Raw genomic sequence first — 21,197 nt, forward strand, 5'->3', positions numbered from 1 at the left:
AAGACAGTGGAATGCTATGGTCATCATTACCCTAAGTACATGTGACTCTACTTTGTGTACAACCAGAGATATAAAAAATTGTGCTCTATATGTGTAATATTGACTGTAATGCATTCTGTTGTCATATATAACAAATTAAAATTTAAAAATAAAAATAAAAAAGAATGATCCGGTGAGAATTAATTATCAAAATAATGTAATTGACAAGGAAATTTGTTTTTATGGCCTACAAAACTAATGTATAAAAATAAAAGGGCACAATCTCTTTCCAAAAGAAAAGAAAAAATCTGATATAATGTATATTAATTCTGAGACATCATTTACTATAAAAATACCAAGCACAGAGTTAAGCTATATCAAGTAAGGAGTTTCTGTAAGTCTTGTTTGCCAAAAGTTTATCAAAATTATCTGAACACAAATTTTTTTGCAAAATTTTTTCTATATTTTATTTCATTTCAACCTAACCTTAGTGTTAAATATTACAAACTAGAAATAACAAATACAAACTCCATTTTATTATTGTCCTATAATTAAACAACAAAACACTATGTTGACATACCTGAACTTAATATACTAAAAACATTACTGAGTTAGATTCTATTTTTTTTAATTTCTTTTTTACCTTGAAAATATTTATTTCATTTTCTCTAATTTCTGGAAATCTTATGCACATTTAATTTATGTAAGTATACTAAGCCAATGAAAATAAATTCCTCCAAGAAACTTTATAATCCAATTTGCTAATACCACCCACAAATAGAAAAATATTACATACTAGCAGAATGAAAGGTTAAAGGCCTTCCCAAATCTCAGACATATAAAGAAAGAAACGTGAGAGAGAAAAAGCTTAAAACACTTCAATTTTAAAATTTAAGCCATGGGATCAAGCATAAATAGAAGCACAAAGTCCATAATGCAGAAAAGCTGCTCTTTTCCCAGTCAATAAAGATTCTTAATTTATTTGATCTCAAAAAAGATATCCAGGGCTGGGGATGTGGCTCAAGCGGTAGCGCACTCGCCTGGCATGCGTGCGGCCCGGGTTCGATCCTCAGTACCACATACAAACAAAGATGTTGTGTCCGCCAAAAACTAAAAAATAAAATATTAAAATTCTCTCTCTCTCTCCCCCTCTCTCTCTAAAAAAAAAAAGATATCCATAAAAATAAAAGAGACTAACCAACCAGATTTTCTCTTGTCTTCTACCTAACAGAGGTAAGATATCATAAGCCATTTGTCCATTGACAGAGACCTACAAATGTTTAGACTATCAGACCAAACCAAGCTGACATCAGAAAGGAAGCAAAACCAGAGTCAACATCAAATGCTGATTGTCCTAACAGTGTACCCAGGTCCAGAGCACAGTACCAGGAGCTGGACTCACCCCAGGGTCCCTGGAAAGCCCATCAGAACAAAGCACAAAGGACTCAGAGAAGACTTGTTTCCCAAATGTAATAAATGAGATTCACTCAGAGGACCAATTCAATGCAATTCACAGCACCAAAACTGTGAAAGACAAAAATGCCCAGGACAATTAAGGATATGATTTTATTCCAGCTATTGCTATAGAGATAACAATCTTTAATGAAAAGATCTTAAAGAAGAGGGCCTGGATTTTGTGGGGTTTTTTGTTTTGTTTTGTTTCTTTTTTGGTACCAGGGATTGAACTTGGGGCACTCACTGGCCACATCCCCAGCCCTATTTTGTATTTTATTTAGAGACAGGGTCACACTGAGTTGCTTACCTCGCTTTTGCTCAGGCTGACTTTGAAATCAGGATTCCTCCTGCCTCAGCCTCAAGAGTCACTGTGATTACAGGCATGCACCACCACACCCGGCCGGGCCTAGTATTTACTTATTTATTTGTTTGTTTGTTTCTTTGTTTTAGTTGTTGATGGACTCAATACCATTATTTTACTTATTCATTTTTATGTGGTACTGAGAATTGAACCCAGAGCCTCACACATGCTAGGCAAGCTCTCTACCACTGAGCCACAACCTCAGCCCAGGTCTGGGGTTTGATAAAAGCAAGTAAGCAAGAAATTATTTTCAGTCTTATGGAACCTAAAGTGGGGATGTCAGAGAGGTTTATCTCAGAATGTGCAAAACAAAGATTTTCTTTTGTGGCTATTTCCCAGAGAACAAAAAATGTTGGGGGTATTTTTTAACAACTGCTACTTTCCAAGAGCACAGGACTCAGGCAGAAAGCAAAGCTGTGATTTTTCTGGTTTTTATGAAAGCTTAGGGAGACAGGAGTCATTCACAGTGGGTAAGGTGCTCTTAGACAGTTGCATTTCCCTTAGAGTACTGCAAGTTCTAATCATCTCCGTTGCCTTCCCAATGAAAACAAACATACCTGCTCTTAAATCCTTTGATCATTCTGCCTTGCTGCTCAGCCACTGATCTATCTCTTGGCTCCACTTGACTCCATTCCATTTTCTGCCAACTTCCCTTCAAGAGAAAAAATAATTTGCCACTCTCTTATGCAGAGAAATTCAACTCAGTGTTTTTTTTTTTTTTAATCCAAACAGCCAACTCAGCTCAAGGCCTCCTTCTTGCTGAGTAAAGATTTGCACAAAATTTCCAAGTACTCAATAAACTTATACAACATGGCATCCTCCACCCTACCTTGTGTTGGGGAGAATAGGAAGATTTCATTCATCCAATTACAATGCAATAATCCCAAAAAGAAAAGTTATATAAAACATATATGTACCATTGGTCAATAAAACAAAAAGGTTGTCAGAGAAGCCATTCTACTCTCCTAGACATAGGTATGCCACTCTTCTCTATCTCTTGGACACTCCTCAATTAACTTAAACTGTACTTCCCATACTCTGACCATCTTAAACTTCACCCCAAAATGTACCAAGCCATGTTCTCTTCATCCCCAGAACTTAGGAAGCTATCAGCTAAAAGTTATTCTCATAAATTAATTCTGTCAAGAATTGTTCAAAGACAATATTGGAAGCAGCCATAAAATGAGACACAGCAACTGCAAACAGTTCTTACCAAGTAGCATTGTCATTAGGGATCTCTCTCTCTGTGTCTCCGCCCCCCCCACCCCAGCCTCTCTTCCCTTAAAGATCCCTCTGTCCATAAAAAGAAATGCTTTCTGATTTCTATTGATAAAAGGTGGTGTCTTCTGGAATTCATTTTCTCTCTCTCTCCCTTTCCAATCTTTCTGCAAGCCTATAAGAAGTATTTGTTCTCCTCTTGATTCTGATCCAATGGTAAGCAAAGTGGTAGAATATTGCCACTGTCAAGAAAGACCTACAAGTAGTCTGCAACCAGGTCTGGGACTAGATGAAATATTCAGTCATGGGATTAAAATGGAAAGCCCAGTCTAGCTTTGGGTTCATGGAAAGTTCTATAATTCAGCTGTACCAGTAGTATTGATCCTCTTCTACAGGTGTGATTATTTCACATCCTTAAACCACAGCATTCATGACTACTAAACCTATTTTTTCACCAGTCTCACATTTGGCTTTAAACAATTACCTGTTAGAATCCTTCAAAACTTAGCAATCACAACTTAGAAGAAATTCTCTTTTCCCACTTTTTTTTTGCCATTTCAGTAATGTTATTCCCTTGAATTGCCTCTTGTCCCCACCACACATTTATCATTTAAAATTCTTCAACTGAATACTCATATTGTAAGTGACCATAGTAGCCAGTCACTTACCACAATGACCACTCTATACTAAAGTCTTGATAACTGGTATGACATAAGGTGATAGTGCCTAGAATTTCATTAACAGAAATTTCATGATACAAAAGTGACTCATTGCAAAAGAAAGTGTATCTTTCTAAATGTTTACTGTGTTAGTCCACTTTTCCTCACCGTGGCCAAAATACCCAACAAGAACAACTTAGAGGAGGAAGTGTTTATTTTGGTTCACAGTTTCAGAAGTTAAGTCCATGTATAACCAACTCCAAGGCTCTGGGCCCACGGTGAGGTGATTCATCATGGTAGAAGTATGTGGCAGAGGGAAACTGTTCCACTCATGGAAGCTAAGAAGCAAAGAGCAGAAGGGGCCACAAGGAAGATGAACCCTTCCAGGGCACACTCCCATTGGACCACCTCCTCCAACTATGTTCCACGGGCCTGCAGTTAAACCCAGTTCATCCATTCAAACTAGGATGGACCAGTTAGGTTACAACTCCCATAATGTAATTATTTCACCTCAAATATTCCTGCATTAATAGGAGCTCTTGGAGTACACCTCATACCCAAACCAAACATCACTTAAATTCTCAAATACCTGTAATAATATTTATAGTAATAAATAGTAGTAGCTTATTAAACATAATATGTCAGGCAGTGTGCTCAGCATTCTTTATGTATTAACTCATTTGATACTTCTTGTGTGTAAATGTACTACTGTTCAAAGAAACTGGAGGACTGAGAAGTCAATTTCCCAAGGACACAGTCATTCCTCCAATCTAAGTACTTTGAACTCCAAAGCCCTTTATATCTCTCTTCAACTACAAAATGTTATATAAATAGGATTATTTCTGTGTATAAATTTTTCTTAAGCTTGTAGAATTTTATTCCAGGACCTAAAATTTCATTCTTCTTTTGGAGATAATTGAAGACATTCAGGAATGAGGGGCTAGAAGGGAAAAGATAGAGAGAAAGAATAAGCTAAAGGGATTTTTCTGTGAAGGCCTGCAAAGCTCTGAAACACCCACCCTGGAATGAATGAGCTGATCCCTGTTAAAGAAAAAGAAATGAAAAGTTTTATAGGTTAGCTTGAAATGACCATGAACAGAATTAAGACTATGTTTTCACTAGAGGGTTTTGAATGTCCCAACAATGTCAAACAAATTAAAATCTCTAAGTTTTTTCCCATCTTCAACATCAATTTTTAATTGATATCTGAAATCATTAAACAGCCCAAGATACTGAAATTAAAAATTGAATCAAAAATCCATAATGAGAAGAATTAATGGAGCAAGACACACACACACACACACACACACACATACATGCCTATAAATATACATATTTTCTACAATATATGAGAATTCACCAATAAGGATCATAGTATTCATAATTCACAATAAGGATCAGAGTAAAATCACATAGAAGCTGGGTACAGTAGCACATGCCTATAATCCCAGTGACTCAGGCGACTAAGGAAAGAGGATTCCAAGTTCAAGGGTAACTGGTCAACTTAGTAAGATTTTGTCTCAAAATAAAATTAAAAGGGCTGGGGATGTACCTCAGTGGCAAAGTGATCCTGGTTTTTGTTCTCAGTATCATGAAAAATAAAAACTCAGGCATTAAGGAAACCCTATAAATTTCTAGGAACCAAAATAAGGTACTGAAAATGTGTCAGTTTTAGTTCTTACTCACTTACTGTGTTAAAATTACTTCATTGCCTCATTACTTGTTTCACTTATTTCATCCACGTTAATTTTAATGAATACTGAAAACATTAAAAGTTTTATTTGTTCATTTATAACTTTGGTCTCTGTGTTCTCTCTCCCACCTTTGGAATGTAAATTACTCAATCTTTAATTTTCTGTATAGGGTTTTGTTTAGAAAGCTCAACCCCTGTTTGGGCAATGACTTAACCTATTTGAAGCCAAATTTTCTATGTTACAAAGTTGAAACTAAGAACTATTTTTTTTCATAAAGCAGAAACTGTATAAAAATACATATTTATCAGACATTTTGGTAAAAAGAAAATTTCAATGCCAGTTACCTTAAACATTTAAGCACTTTATCCCTTCAACCTTTTTCACAGGGAAAGAGAAAAGAAATTCCAAATCCCAGAGTGACCTGGGCAGAGCATAGTACACATGGATGGCACATGGGTAAGGTGTGGACATCATCCTGGTAGCTTCAGAGAACAGGAAACCCTTCCATGAGTCCTACATCAACAGAGGAAATAAGAGTTTTGACAACTGGGATACCCAGAAAAACAAGTTTTAGGAGACCAGGGAGTCAAGGTCTATGTCCACGTAAACTATAAAACTCAAAGCACTCCACAAAAACCAACCAAAGCCTTATCATTTATGCACAGCATTAAAACAAATTTGCATCTTCATGCTTATAATATAGAATGGACAACTTCAAATATCTTACAAATGATTATGAAGCCAAAAGAAGACATTCTCATTACAAGTTAACATTTGTCCAGAGGGCAAGCATTACAAAAGAAAGTTTTCCTATGAACCCTACAATATAAGGAAGGAACGTGGTTCTGCACCACAACCTAATGCAGGCTAGGAAGCCCAATGCCCTTCCCTAGATGAGAGATTTCCTTAGTGAAAATCTTAAATCCCATTTTAGGTGCTTAAAACATGAGTGACAGTCACTTTCATAACTTTAAATAAAAACTATTTGTACCACTTACTAGTAAAAAGCTAGAATTTTATAAAAGCAATTTGTTTCCTAGAGGACTTTGAATTTTCAACTTACTGACTTATATCAAGATTACAGATTGTATTCAAGTATACAGAGAATTTTTCTGTAAAATAAAATAGTATTAAAGTAAAGAAATGCTTCATATATGTTGCTAGCAACATATTTACTACAATTGATTTTCTTTCTCTCCAGTGATTTTTTTTTTTACAAAGATAGAATCCACTAGAAAGTAATAGTTTATAAGCTAAGGGCACTAAGGATCTTTTGAAACTCCCATGTGGCCACGGTTTTGAAAATTTGATAATCACAGCTTTCCAATACAGTTCACCATGAATTCTATACTCTCAAAGATACAGGAGAAGTGCCCAATTGAAAACAAAATATAATTTTGTCATTAAAACTTTTGTAAACTTGGTTAGATTGAGTAATTTAAGGAACTTCCTTTTAGCACCTTAGGGAATTCTTTTCACTGTCTCAGCCTAAACCCTAAGCCCAATCCTGTTTCTCTCTGGTTAGAAAATGATCATAACACCTGAGCATGCTCTATGCATGGTTTCTCCAGAAATTATCCTACCCAGTGCCATGACTTTGTATACCTGCTCTATGTCAAATATTCCTACATATACATCTCTATGCCTGGCCTTACCACCAAGCTCCAAAAATTTATATATACAACTGATTACATTTCCTTCTGAATGTTTAATACATTCCTCAAATGTAACATACTCAAGTGAAAAATATTGACATACATCTCCATACAGACACACATTCTCACACACACCACATCCAGTCTTTCTCTAGTCATTTTCATTTCACATAGTTCACCCAATTCATGACACCAAAAACCTAGTAAGATTCTGTAATTTCAGTCTCACTGCCCCTCCTAGAGTTGTGTCCCTACCCTCCCATGCCCACACGTGGACACACACACACACACACACATATACACCCTAAGTTCTTGCAATTTTGGCTCCTAATAATAACCAGATCTATTTCTTTCCCTCCCCATTGATGCCACCCTGGTCCAACCCACTTTTCATTTTTCCTAGGATTCCTACAATAGCCTCCTTGCTAACTTTACAGCTTCCATTTTTGAGCACCCCTACACATTCATGCACGTGTACACGCACACACACACACACACACACACACGGAGTTAATTCTCTGTGTATCAACTAAAGACATCTTTCCAAAATGCAAATACAGTCACGTCATCCTCCACTTAATATCCTCCAGTCACTTACACCTCCCTGATAAAAACAGTCCTTTACATACAAGGAGCCTACCAACGCCTGTGATCCAGCAATCTGATCTTCTCTGTCTTTAGCCACACTGGTGGTCTTTAATGACATCTATTTCATTCCTGCCTAGGACTTTTCACAGTTACACTGCCTGCAATTCTCTGCCCCACGATTTTAAAAAGACTAGTTCCTTCCTATCATCCATAACTTGGTGTGAATGTCACATCCTCATTGTGTTCTTCCCTACCTACTGTGTGTGAATTGTTCTTCCAATCTTCCTCAGTGACACATCATTCTGTCATGGTGTTTCACTTCACTAGCATAAATATAAACATTATCACTTCTGGAAGATATTTGAATAGGTTATGTGAGTAAAGAACATTGTCCTCACCAATGTGGGTGGACATCCAATCCATTGAGGGCCTGAGTAGAACGAAAAAGCTGAGGAAGGACAGAATTGACATTCTCTGTTTGACCTTCTCTGTTTCATCCTTTCTTTGGGTGTCTCTAGCTTTCAGGCCTTTGAACTTGATGCAGGACTTACCCTATTACCTTTAATTATATGAATCAACTTCTATAATAAATATATTTTGTTGTGTGTGTTATATATGCTTGTGTGTGTGTGTATGTGTGTTATTTGTTCTATTTCTCTGAAGAAAGCCGACAATTTATGAAAAGCCAGCCTCTACCTCAGAGCAAAGCTTGTCCAAGGAAGGGGGCCTGACCTTTGTCCTTGGAAAGACCCACAGAGCACTCCTAGGCACATACCCACCCTGCTGAGTTGTTTATCTACAAATAACAGGAGAGATCTGCTGCACTAGGTGTCCCTGATCAGTCAGGCTAGGTGGGGACCCATAGCAACTCCCTGCAGCCACCAATCAGCATGAGACAGGGAAATAACTGGGATGCCAGATGACCCTCCCAGTAGTTTATGGTGGTTGATAACATGTTAGAAAACCATGTAGTTCAGCATGTACTCCCCTCATGGTTTAAGCCATCCCCCTCTTGTACCAGCCAATCACCCTTACCCAACTTGTTCCCGCCAGTGAATGTGCTAATCATGTTTTAGAGTTGTTTTATGATTTTCCCATGATGTGTGATGAGTTGCTAAGAGAGGCTATGATGTATGTGAAGTCCCAGCCTTCCCCAAAGAGTGTATAAAACTGCTGCAAACCCTCTCAGTGTCACCAGTTGCTGTGTGCGCACGGAGGACCAAGCTAGCTCGAAATAAACACCTCTTTGCTGCTTACATGGATCTTGGTTTCTGGTGGTCTTTTGGGGGTCCCGAATTCGAGCATAACATTTATACATGTTATGTGAGGGTATGAGCGTGCAAAGTTTGATGAGGAGTGCGATTCTTGTGCTAATGCTGTGACACTAGAGTTACTCACCAAATTCTAATTGTGTTTATGTCAGAGCTACACTTGCTGGTTTTAACATGGAGTAAGAGTCTAAGAATGCAGTTGACATCTATAATTAGCAAGACAATTGATTGTCCCCTGGAGTTTTCAGAAGGAGTGGAGACCTGGCAACACCTTGAGTTTAGTCCAGTAAAGCTGGTTTTGAACTTTAGAACTTTATACTAAAAGAAAAACCACTGATTTTTATGACAATTTGTTATAGCAGCAATAGGAAACTAATAAGAAACCTCACAAAGAAGGCTATTTGAGGTGAGGCAGGGTATGCATTAAAACAAAAGTTTCCTTCATGCCACATTCTTACAAAGTTGAATTTTAGATGGTGTGTTTATTCAGTGCACATCTACTCTTCTTAAAGATTTAGTTGAAAAAATATTTAGTGACCAAACAGAATAAGCATGCCTTTTCAACAGTTGAAAAGGTAAAACTACTATCGATCCACTCATAATTCAAAACATTTTTTGAAATACTTCATTTTAGCTTAGGTATTTATATGAATATTTAGCTCTCACACTGTAATTAATACACACTTCTTTGAAATAAAAACTTCAACATTTTAAATAATTTGTTAGCAGGAAAAATAATATTACATTTATGAAGTCATTTTAAATGGGCTAAATTGTTGAAAGAGGCACCATATGTCAGATTTAGTATCTGATTTATTTTCTCCTACTTGATATTATATTTTTTAAAACTCTTATTTATAAATATAAGAATAAAAGTAATAACCTGCTTTTTAACTGCTAGATGCTAAGTCTGAGAAGTCTAGAATTTGCCCAAGAGGCTGTATGTATGTAGTAAACTAGCAAATTTTAGAAACCAGTTCTATACAATAGAAAAAAAAAAAAAAAAACCCTGAGTTATACAGTTTACTCATTTCCATGGTATAAAGATTCCCATCATGACATATTTTAGTCTGCCAATGTGATACCAACCAGCTTACAAAAATTTCTGAAAACTTTACAATTGATTCTTGCAAGTCAAGAAAAGATAGTTCTAGCATGCCACTATCTATACAGCATACAACTTTTTAGCTACTAGTAATGGAAATTTTTATCTTTTTAGCTACCAAGGAGCCAGGTAACTCAGATCTACTGGATGTTCTTTTACCTAAGGGGTGGGGGGCAAAATAGTACTCATGCTATGATATTTTCACTGAAGGTGAATAATTATGTTTCTTATTTCACTAATGCTTTATTTTTCAACATGTATAAGAGGAACAACCTATCTTTTTTGAATGCCTGCTTTGTGTTGGGCATCTAATTTTGTATTCATTAACTCCATTCATTTTCACTGCAACTCTGGGATCTCAAATAACTCATAGTTCCCATAATTAACTGTCTGCGTCTAACTCTTAAACTACTTTTATTCTTGCAGAAAAACTTTTTTAACAGTTGCTGTTGAGTATTTTCAGCCACATTAAATTAAATAGTAGATTCATTCATTTTAGTCATCTTTTCTTCAGACTTTGGCTTACCTTTTCTTTTCCACTGGGTGGGGGGGGAGGGTAGTCTTAAATTTATAAAGTTGCCCAAAAGTTCAGCAATCAAATAACTTTTTTCCCAAAATGTAATTTTCATCCTCTCATCCACCCATCAATTTAGTTCATAGTGAAAAGTACAGAAGGCAGACTGAGGCTGCTATCAGTGTATTCAGAGTTCCTGATGCATTTTTTTCCTTAATAAATTTCGCCCATCTGTGCACATGCCTGGACAGTTTTATTAAAATCCCCTTACCGAAAATTTATTATCTACAAAGCACTTTACAAAATAACCTTTCTTCAGAAGTTTCATGATAAATATAGCAAACACAGCCAAATTTCAAAAATAAGCCAAACTATTATTACCCTTGCTTTTATCCAACCAACTGAGCCTGAGTCTCTCAATCAGTGTTGAAAGCATGCCTTTTCAACACACTAGAATAGGTGGTACTTTGTAAGGGAACATTTTTTTAGTTTGGCTGCGGTTTTGATCCAAAATAGATTCAGCCATTTCTATCACACAGTGATTCCTATCACAGGAGAGATACCTTTTAAGGTGATACTAAAACTGACTATAGGATTTTAAAAATACCTTTATTCCACTATTTGGACTTTCTTTGATATTTTTTCTGGCCAAGATATTTCTCTTTTTCTAAGATTTTCCTTCCAAATTTTTGTGATTTGCAAATGTCACTGAAAATGTAATAGACCCATATATTTGATACATTTTTACAAATGTAATGTAGATACATAGATTGGGCTCATTTGTGTTTCTGTGATGATAATTTCATACTTGAATTTTAAAATATACTCCTCTTTATCTGAAATTTTTATTCTGCAGTTACGGGTAGCTGGTTGCTAATACACTTACCACTTTAGAGCTGATTCTGAGGACTTTGAGGAATGATGCCAGGTCTGTTTCACCCTTGCTGATCTCCTGTTGCAATGAATTTACTCTCATTATCTGTTTTATTTTTAATAACTTTTCAAGTATACTCTGAAGTGTTTCCTTTTCATCCCCAAATGTTACTACCAACTGAAATTTTTTTTTAAATTATACTTTAAGGAAGTGAACAAAGGTTGCTGTAAAAACCACAACACACACGTACACACACACACACACACACAAACTCACAAATAAAGAATTTAGGCTACAACTATATCAAACAAAAAAAAAAACATCATAGGATGAAGAGGACCTTTGGCATAATCATACATATTTAACATAACATACATATTTGGGTGCCATTGCAGCAAGAAGTTGAACTAATCTGTAGAAAATAATTTTTTCAGTGTAAAATCAAAAGATTAAAACACATGGCTTAAGAGAAGAAAAGCTGATTTCAGAAAAAAAAAAAAAGTGGTGGTGCTCATGTCTTTTCATTCCTTTACTCCATCAGCCAGAATGCATGGCTCAGGTTGTCTGGGCTCCACTGCAGGGTATGTACTAGGTTGCCTGTCATGGCACCCATCTTGTAATTTCTCACTTTTGCTCCTCTGTCCTTATTTGTCTCTCTAGGCCTTCAAAGCAACCAGCAACCAGATTGGTCCAAAAGGAGTTTGCTGTTTGGCTTACAATAAAGCCAGTTTTAAAATGTTTACACATATGTAAATTACACCTAGATTATTTGATACTATCTAGTACTATCCAAGGAAGAAACAAGTGGAAATAATTTTTTATTAGGACCAGGGCCTAACATTTCAAACCTTCAGAAAAGTTAACAGAATAGTACAATAATCATGAATATGCCCTTCACTATTTGTTTTCAAACGTTTTTAATACTGCCCCCCTAAGAAGAATTTTAGCATAACTATTTCCTAATTGCCAATCCCCATCCAGTGAAATTTTATGACTGTAGATATACTGTATATCTGCTTGTGTACTCTATGCATACCTATATTTTATATGTCTCTCAAGGATGATTATCCACTTCTCTTAGAGGAAACACTGGCCCAGATGAGAATCCATGACCTAGATACACCAGTTAACATTTTTCCAGTTATTTTCATAGGAAAATAACTTCCATATATATATACACATATATATGGAAGAATTCCAGTATTTTCTCATATATATACACATATAGTACATATGTATACATATATGTGTATATACATGTACATCTATATACATATATATGTATGTATGGAAAATGTTAAGTGGCATAAGTAGGTCATGTGTAGACACATATATATACACATGCAATATGCAATTTTACATTAATTAAATTTACCTTTATAATACATTTAACATATATACCTTTATAATACATTTAAATATATACCTTTATAATACATTTAACATTTTTTTCCAAGAAAAATTGAGACTCTGAAAAGAAGTATCACATTCACCTTAAAGCTTCTGAGCCTGCAGAAAACCTTCCAAAGTTAAAGACCCACCCTTGTTCCATTAGACCCAACTCTACATAGTCCAATTTTAAGCAGTGTCCATGATGAATCCTTCAGCATAAATGGGATGCAAATTGTACGTCTGTATAATTGAATGACTAAAACTAATGTACAAATACTGCCACAAATGTTTAGTTTTACATTGATATGTTGAGCACAGTATTTCTGACCAGATTAGTCAGTATAACCTGCTTATAATCAGTAAGTTATCTCAGGTCTAAAAAGCTTGAGTAGTTTTCCTAGTAATTAGGGTAAGATACATGGTCTTCCTAGATGTCAAACTCAATCTGGAGTTAATAGAGTCACTCACCAAAGTCTTAGCATGGCTAGTTATGGTGAAAATCTCCTCATGGCTTACAGTGGAGCCCTAATCCTCCTCTAAGGATTTATTTGAGCTTTTTAGAGGTGATAAGGAGTTTATGGTATTCAACTTGACAAGATCTTAAGTAGTTTCTTCTAAAATCCATTTTAAAAACAAATTTGTTTCATATATTTAGATATGTGTATAAGATATTTGTCCAAAGAAATAGTTCTATGATAAAAATGTTTAAATTTGCTGTCATTTATTGAAAGCTATCCTCTCTTTTCTAATAATTGTGGATAGGAATATATTAAATTGCATGTCCCCAAAAGAAAGGTTATGTATTTTATACAAGAACAAAATTATGACAGGAAATTAAACATAACGCTCCCCTAGTTCTGAAGCTCAAAAACAGTCCACTTAAAGTGATAGAGATGAAAATAGCTAACCTACCTACTTCTAAGAGCAAGCATGCATTTGTTTGTTAAAGCTGAGGGAGAGAAAGGGGCTGGTAACAGGACATATATCTCCTTAATTCTAATACATGCGACAGCATAAACCAACGATTCACAAGAAAGGTAACACAATGTTTCTCCCCCCACCACCCAATCCTTGATTTCACTTTTCAGTTTGACTGACCCGCAGGCAACCATGGTCAGAAAATGCTAAATGAACAGTTCTAGAAACAAACAATTCTTAAGTTTTTTTGTTTGTTTGTTTGTTTGTTTGTTTGTTTGTTTTTAGTTATACATGAACACAATATCATTATTTTGTTTACTCATTTTTATGTTGTGCTGAGAATCAAACCCAGTGCCCCAAATACGCAAGGCAGGCACTCTGCCACTGAGCCACAATCCCAGCCCAATTTTTAAGTTTTAAATAAGATTTTTCATGGTATATTGTTGTAGTCGCTCTATTTTAATGTTATTCATTATTGTTTATCTTTCACTGTGACTAGTTTATAAATTAAACTTAATTATAGGCTGTATGCTTAGTAAACAGCATAGCATACGTAGTTTCAGTACTATCTGTGGTTTCAAACATCCACTAGGAGTCCTGGAACATATTCCCTGCAGATAAAGGCGACTACTATGTGTATATATATATATATATATATATATATATATATATATATATATATATATATATATATATGTCTTATAATATATTAATTAATGCTAGTGGTTTGGGGTCATGCACAAGGTTCTGGGTTCAATCCCCAGCACGACAATAAGTAAATAAATAAAATATGCTAAATCTCATTCATAACAAGATATGCATACATTAAAACCAAAATAATGTTGTAGTTTGCATATGAGGTGTTCTCCAAAAGCTCATTTTAATGCAGGAATATTCAGAGTTGAGATAATTAGATTATTAGAGGTAGAATCTAATCTGTCCATCCTAGTTTGAATGGCTAGGTTGTAACTATAGACAGGTGAGAAGGCATGGTTGGAGAAAAAAAAAAAAAGCACAGCATACATAGTTTCAATACTATCTGTGGTTTCAAACATCCACTGGGAGGTGGGTCACTGGGGAACATGTCCTGCAAGTGTATATCTGCCTTGAAATTCCTTCTCCCAGGTGCTCTCACTCTCCTTCTTGCCCCTTCTTCATTCCAGACCCAATCATCAGCTGAACAGCTTTTCTCCTCTGGGCCCTTCCCTAAATTATGTGCTCCTCACCTTGGGCCCAGAGCAATAGAGTCTGCAGTCTAAGAACTGAGACCTCCAAAACAGTAAACCCTAAATAAACCTTTCCTCCTCCAAGTTGTTCTTGTCAAGCATCTTGGTCACAGTGACAGAAAAGCAGACTGAAAAATGAGATACATTTTTTTTTCTCAATAGCCAAAGGTTGAGAACAAATAAAACACTATGTTAGTATATGTATGTGTTAATAGGCATTCTTACATCTTTCTAATTAGGGAGGTAAATTAGTGCTCCCTCTGTGTAGGAGAGTTTGGCAACAACAACCAAAATCATTTAAAGCATATACATCTTTCAAGTGTAGAAATCAGTATCAGGAAATTATTATACAGATATATTTGCACATGTTCACAGAAACATATACTAGCCTATCCAAAAATGTTATAATAGCAAAACTGGTTATAAAGTTCATTAATAAGGTGCTACCTAAATTATAATTTTTGAAATGAAATAATATTAGTAACTAAAAATAAAATGCCCCTCTACATGTACAATTGTGAATCTGCAAAATACATAGTTTTTAAAAATAGTGAAATTCTGAAAAGAATGTTTAATCAGTGTAAAAAATGTGAATTATAATTATATTATATAAAATTGATATAGAATATTTCTAAAATGAAATGATGGCCTTTCAGTGGGAGAACTCAAAGACAAGTAGATGGAAGAAAGGCTTAATTTTCACTGTACTCTCTATTGAATTTTATATCATGTGAGTATAGTGTATTTTAAAAATAGAGTGTGTTTATGAATAAACAGAAGACAGTATATCAAAAATAAAATATTTGATGGTCATGTGAGTCAGCCTTCAAAAAATAATCAAGGCTCAGAGACTAGCAAACTTTTTCTCCAGGTCCAAATAGGATAGAATTTAATTTTGTGGGCAATAGATGTCTGTCATAACTACTTAACTCTTCCAAAGTAGCATAAAAGCAGCCATAAGAAAATGCAAAAGCTAATGAGTTTGACTGTGTGCCCATACAACTTTACAATAGGCACTGGGCTGCATTTAACCCAGAGGCCATAGTTGGCTGACCCCTGATGTCACTGTTATTTTCATAGATGATTTTTTTTCCTCCTATACAAGTCTATAACAACTAGTTAGTGAAGTATGAGAGACAGTTGTTCAAATTTCAAAAATATAAACAACCCTCAGGTGCAAATTACACATCAAACACAAAAAATTGTTCTGAATCACATAATTTTCTTCAAAGAATTCGTAGATGTCATGTATTTAAATGTTGAGTAAACAGTAGAGTAGAAAGCAACAATAAAATCTTAGTTTTTTTATTGCAGCACAGATTATAATTTAAGAACTTTGTTGAAAGCTAATTGCACTAGGCTAATAAAAATATTACATCTCAAAATAGTAAATATTGACAAATAAAACCAGAAGAATTTATGAAACAATAAAATATATCCACTCTTACCACAAACCTTAATGCAGTATATTGAACAGATAATAAAATTTTGAGTAGATAATAAAAGGCAATGGTTTATCTTTAATAAATTGTAAACTACAACTACTTCAAGTGAGAAATTTTTATTAGCATTAAACTCAGTGTTCTTGCTTATTAGTAGGTTTTGCTTAGTCATGATATCAGTGATTTTTATTTCCTTGTACACTGAAACCATTGTCAAGATTTTCTATGCATCTCAATTGACAAGAGAAATATTGTTTACTTTGATTTGCTTTCTTTGCAAGTTTGCAGTGTGCATTGAAGCAGGTTATCAGAATTCAAGGCTATCTGTGGGCCACATGAAAACACTTAAGACTTAACTTAAGCTTAGTAATTCTCATGTTGGAGAAAAATGTCAGATGGAAAGCAGAATGTATTCAAATATTAATAGAAATTTGGGGAAATATAAACTGTTTTTAGGGACCAATTTAATAAGCAGATAAGGTTGCCTTCCAGAATTTTATATCAATAGACATACTTGAAATAGACAGTTTGAACAGCAGTGATGAGAAAAGTTTAACAAGGCAATGTCAGGTGACTTTAAATAACTAATGCACCATCTTGTCAAATACCTTGATGGACAAAGTGATAGCAAGAAACCAGACAGGTTAAAGCAAGTTCAACCAGACTATTAAAAAAATGGTTTCTAAAAAATTCTCTATCATTGCAGTGGCCCCAAATACTTTCATTTGCAGCATCTTCACTTGGCCAATGAAAGATGACAGGTAAAAGCTACGGCAGAGACAGATGCCATTTCACTTGAATCAGACTTTAGGCAGCATATTTCAGTTTTTATCTCTGTTTCTGAAATTGGTGGTGAGGATCATGATACCTTTCTTTGACTACACCATTTCATCATTTGAATCTCATTTAATGTAACCACAGTGTTTCATGAGGAAGCAGCAAGATCATCAACAATGTGTACAAATTTGTGTTTCCTTACAGTCAAGAGTTTTCTAAATACTTTTGGACTGAATGTGCATGGAATCAGAAAATGACATATCTTAAGTTCTGAAAAACACACTCATAAGCTTCTGTGAGATTTGCCAAGTTATGTCTGTCAAGTAACCTACCTCAGAGCCCCAGCAGGACTTCAAGGACCTCATATCTATAATTTGAAAACATATCAGCTGTATTGATCTATATATCCTTTCGGTAATAAAGGGATGAAAACCAAGTCTTCTCCTCAGGCTGAGCTTAAAATTCCAAAAAGTTTAATTCTTCCAAAAGGTAGAAAACTGCATCAAAATATCAGCATATATTTAGTAATGCATCTTCTATAGAAAAAAAAAGGAGTGCAGAAAACAGACCAACGATCTTACAGAAAACACTTAAAACATATATGTTGTATATATTTATGCATATATTATATTTAATAAATATATTTTTTCTAAAATGATACATTTTAACAGCTCTCATACTAATAAAATATTATCAAATATATTAAGACTATTTAAAGACTATTAAAAAAAGAAATATAAACATTTTAGAATGCAAATTAAAATAATGAGATGTTATTTTCCAACTATCTGATTGGCAAAGATTAAAGACATCGGAAAAGTGTCCAATGCTGGCTCCAGGGTAATGAAATATATATTCTTTATTGTGATGTAAAATGATATTAACCTCCTATTTAAAAATCTATCAACAGTATCAAAATTTTAAAAGGCTATACCATACCATGGAATGTATAAGAAAGAAAAGTATATACTAAAAAAAAAAAAGTGAGTGATTATTCAAAAGTGTTCATTATATAGCAGGCTTACTCTTACATCAGGGAATAATGGGTCATCTAAGTATATTTAATATTTGTAATATTAACCAAATTCTTATTACATACCCATAATAGTACTAAAAAATGTAGGTGCATTTTATAGAGGATTAGAGAGTTTATAAACTTTTCCAAGTTATCCAGACAATGAATGTCATAACCACTCAAATACAGGTCTATCTGACTAAAAAAATACAATGTATTGGCTGATCACATGTAGGACACTCAGCCATCACTGCTAGCTCTACTGGCCACTACCTGCAGTGGTGCTGCCAGTAGGGCCTAGTGACACTCGGCTATAATCCTAGCTACTTGGGAAACTGAAGTAGGAGGATTCAGGTATGAGGTCATCTGAACAATTTCAAAAAATTAAGGATTGAGTCTGTGTCTCAATGGTAGAATAACCAGTATTGCAAAATAAAACAAGACGGGAGTATAGGAGGATAGTTCACTGGCAGATGAGAAAAAAGAACCTGCTAGTGTAGCCCAGGCCCCTGCCACAGCCCTTAGAGTGACAGGTGACTTGGCTTCTGTAAAATTGGGAGGAACACCAAACAGATGGAAGGTTTTATCCGACACTCTATAATTAAAAGATGAAGTTATAAATCTAGTATAGATTCCAAGCGCTGATACTTACAGTGAATATTATGTCCTTCCCCTTCAGACTTTGCCAAAACAACAAACATTTTCAGTTGCACCAGGATCAGATTTATCAAAAGGCACAGTGTCCAGGGTTCAATATGAACTAACACAACAGATTCAGTCAACAGACAGAAATTTCAGAATAATTTTACAGGCTCTTCAGATAATGGAGTATAAATCAAGAAAGCAGTCAAATTCAGATCATTCGTGGCTCTAATCAAAACTTACTTGCCCTGGGAATACCTCCTGTTAATATCCAGAATCTCATGGTGGAATAGACAAGTTCAGGTTTGAGGAGTTGCAACTGCTGGTTCATCTTTTTGTGATCAAACTCAAGTACTTGCTAATGTATCTCTTGGTCTGCAGGAACCATTACCTTTGTACTCATCAATAGGGTTGATCTAAACTCTTGGGGACTACTGGTCAATTCTTAGTGACTGTAGTGATTAATTGCTAATGGACACTTGATAAACACAGGAGAAGCTATGGATACTTCACACATTCAGAAAAGATTAATGCTGGTTTCTCCTGATATTAATGAAACGAAGACTGATAGAGATTTATTTGTGCCAATATATTCCTCATCACAGTTGCCTATTACAATAAATAGTATAGGTACATTTCAACAAGACACAAATAGCTTCACTACTTCTAGTGGAAAAGTCCATTCTTCAGATCTTTAGGGAAATTTTATCCAGTTATCTGTTTCTGAAGAAACATAGACAAAATATGCAGGTTTCTGCAGCACAGCCTATTGTATACCATCTACAGCTTCGAGTCTCAGCAGCCAACCAATCATGCTCAAATTACACAAGGATTTATACCACAGACAAGCCATGGTGTGCAAGCTAGTGGTCAAAATATAACAGGCTTTTCAAAATTTTTACCTGAGACTGAATCCTGAAGCCTTTTTAATACAGGCACAGATAGTGATTCCTGGACAGATAATTTGGCAAACATGTTAAGTACAAAGGGTCCAGAACTTGCAGAATTTGCAAATACAGAATATTACTGCCAAAAATAATAATGTCGATGCCTGTTCAAACACTTGGGCTAGGTTGAGTCACAGCAGGTGGAGCTTTGACTTCAATCCTGGTTAGTCTAAGCACTACTCAGTTGCCAAATACACAGTCATAATAAACCATAGATTCCACCAGAATCCAGCTACATCCAGAGAGCTGACATTCCTGCAATAGTAGGCTCAAGGAAGAACCTAATCCTGAAGAGTGACACCTCATTGAACACCAATAACCTAATACACTTAAGAGAGCAGGTAAAGAAGGGACCAACAACATCAAGAAGGAAAAATATTTCTGATGGTAGCTTGCACTTATCCCAACTGTAAAGAAGGTGATGGGAGAGGGAACAATGCTGGGAAAAAGAAGAAACACATCTGTCATACACCAAGATATGGCAAAGTCTACAGGAAGACCTCACATCTGAAGGCACATGTGCATTGGCATTCTGGAGAGTGACCTTTTATGTGTAACTAAATGTTCCATGGTCAAAGATTTACTCAAAGTGATGAATTACAAAGGCACAGAGAATACTTGAGAAGAATTTTGTTCGTCCAGCCTGTTTCAAATGCCTTATGAGAAGTGACCACTTGCCAAGTATATTAAAGTACATCAAAATAAAAATGTTATTTATTCCAGCAGTACAGTGTTAGCATCTGTGAAAGCTGAACAATGTTTGGATTACTGCAGAAGTAACAACACTTAACCTTGCAAACATTCAACAAGGTTCTGTTTTGGAGATAGAAACTGTTAATACCACCACCAGCAATCAAGATATCCTTACCAACATTGAAATACCCTTACAGCTGGGTCACAAAAAGAGGCAATAGAGAAAATATTAGGCAATACTTATCCGTCATGATTATTTTTATAGAGTTGTGAAAAGAATGTTATTCCTAAGTTCTTAGACACCTTTTTATTCATGTGCAAAAATATTTGGATCAAGGGTAATGGTTTTACATAACACTGAAATGCTTTACTTTGTATGATACTCTACAGTGTGTTAAAAATGGTAAAGCTGCCTTCCAATAAAAATTTAAAACAAAAGAAAATTCACTGAATGAAATGAAAGTAAGATTTCTTCCTTAGTTTTCTTCACAGCTTCAGGTACAATTCTGGCTGTCTTCTTATATCCAGATCCCAAATCCTAATTCAACCCTTCAACCCTGGTTAGTCTAAGCTCTAGTCAGTTGTCAAATCTATAATAAATTCTGCCAGAATCCAGCACAAATCACAAGTGAAGATACCACATAAAATGAAATCTATCTTCACATAGTCTGCCCATTCACAAATTGGCACTCCAGTAGATGCTCCACTTTTTACCTATACTAAAGCTGAATGTTTATATAAGTAGAAATACAACCTTGAGAAAGTTCTGGAA

At 35.1% G+C, this 21,197-nt stretch overlaps 1 pseudogene; it reads left to right on the forward strand.

Annotated features, from left to right (window-relative positions):
* Nucleotides 1–20,646, forward strand: part of LOC124078251 (transcription factor Sp3-like) — a 48,715-nt pseudogene extending 28,069 nt beyond the window's left edge.
* Nucleotides 20,647–21,197: the final 551 nt, after the last annotated feature.

This window comes from Marmota monax, unplaced genomic scaffold (assembly GCF_021218885.2).
Source record: "Marmota monax isolate L192 unplaced genomic scaffold, Marmota_monax_Labrador192_F-V1.1 WCK01_AAM20220418_F8-fsc00175, whole genome shotgun sequence".
Lineage (NCBI taxonomy): Eukaryota > Metazoa > Chordata > Mammalia > Rodentia > Sciuridae > Marmota > Marmota monax.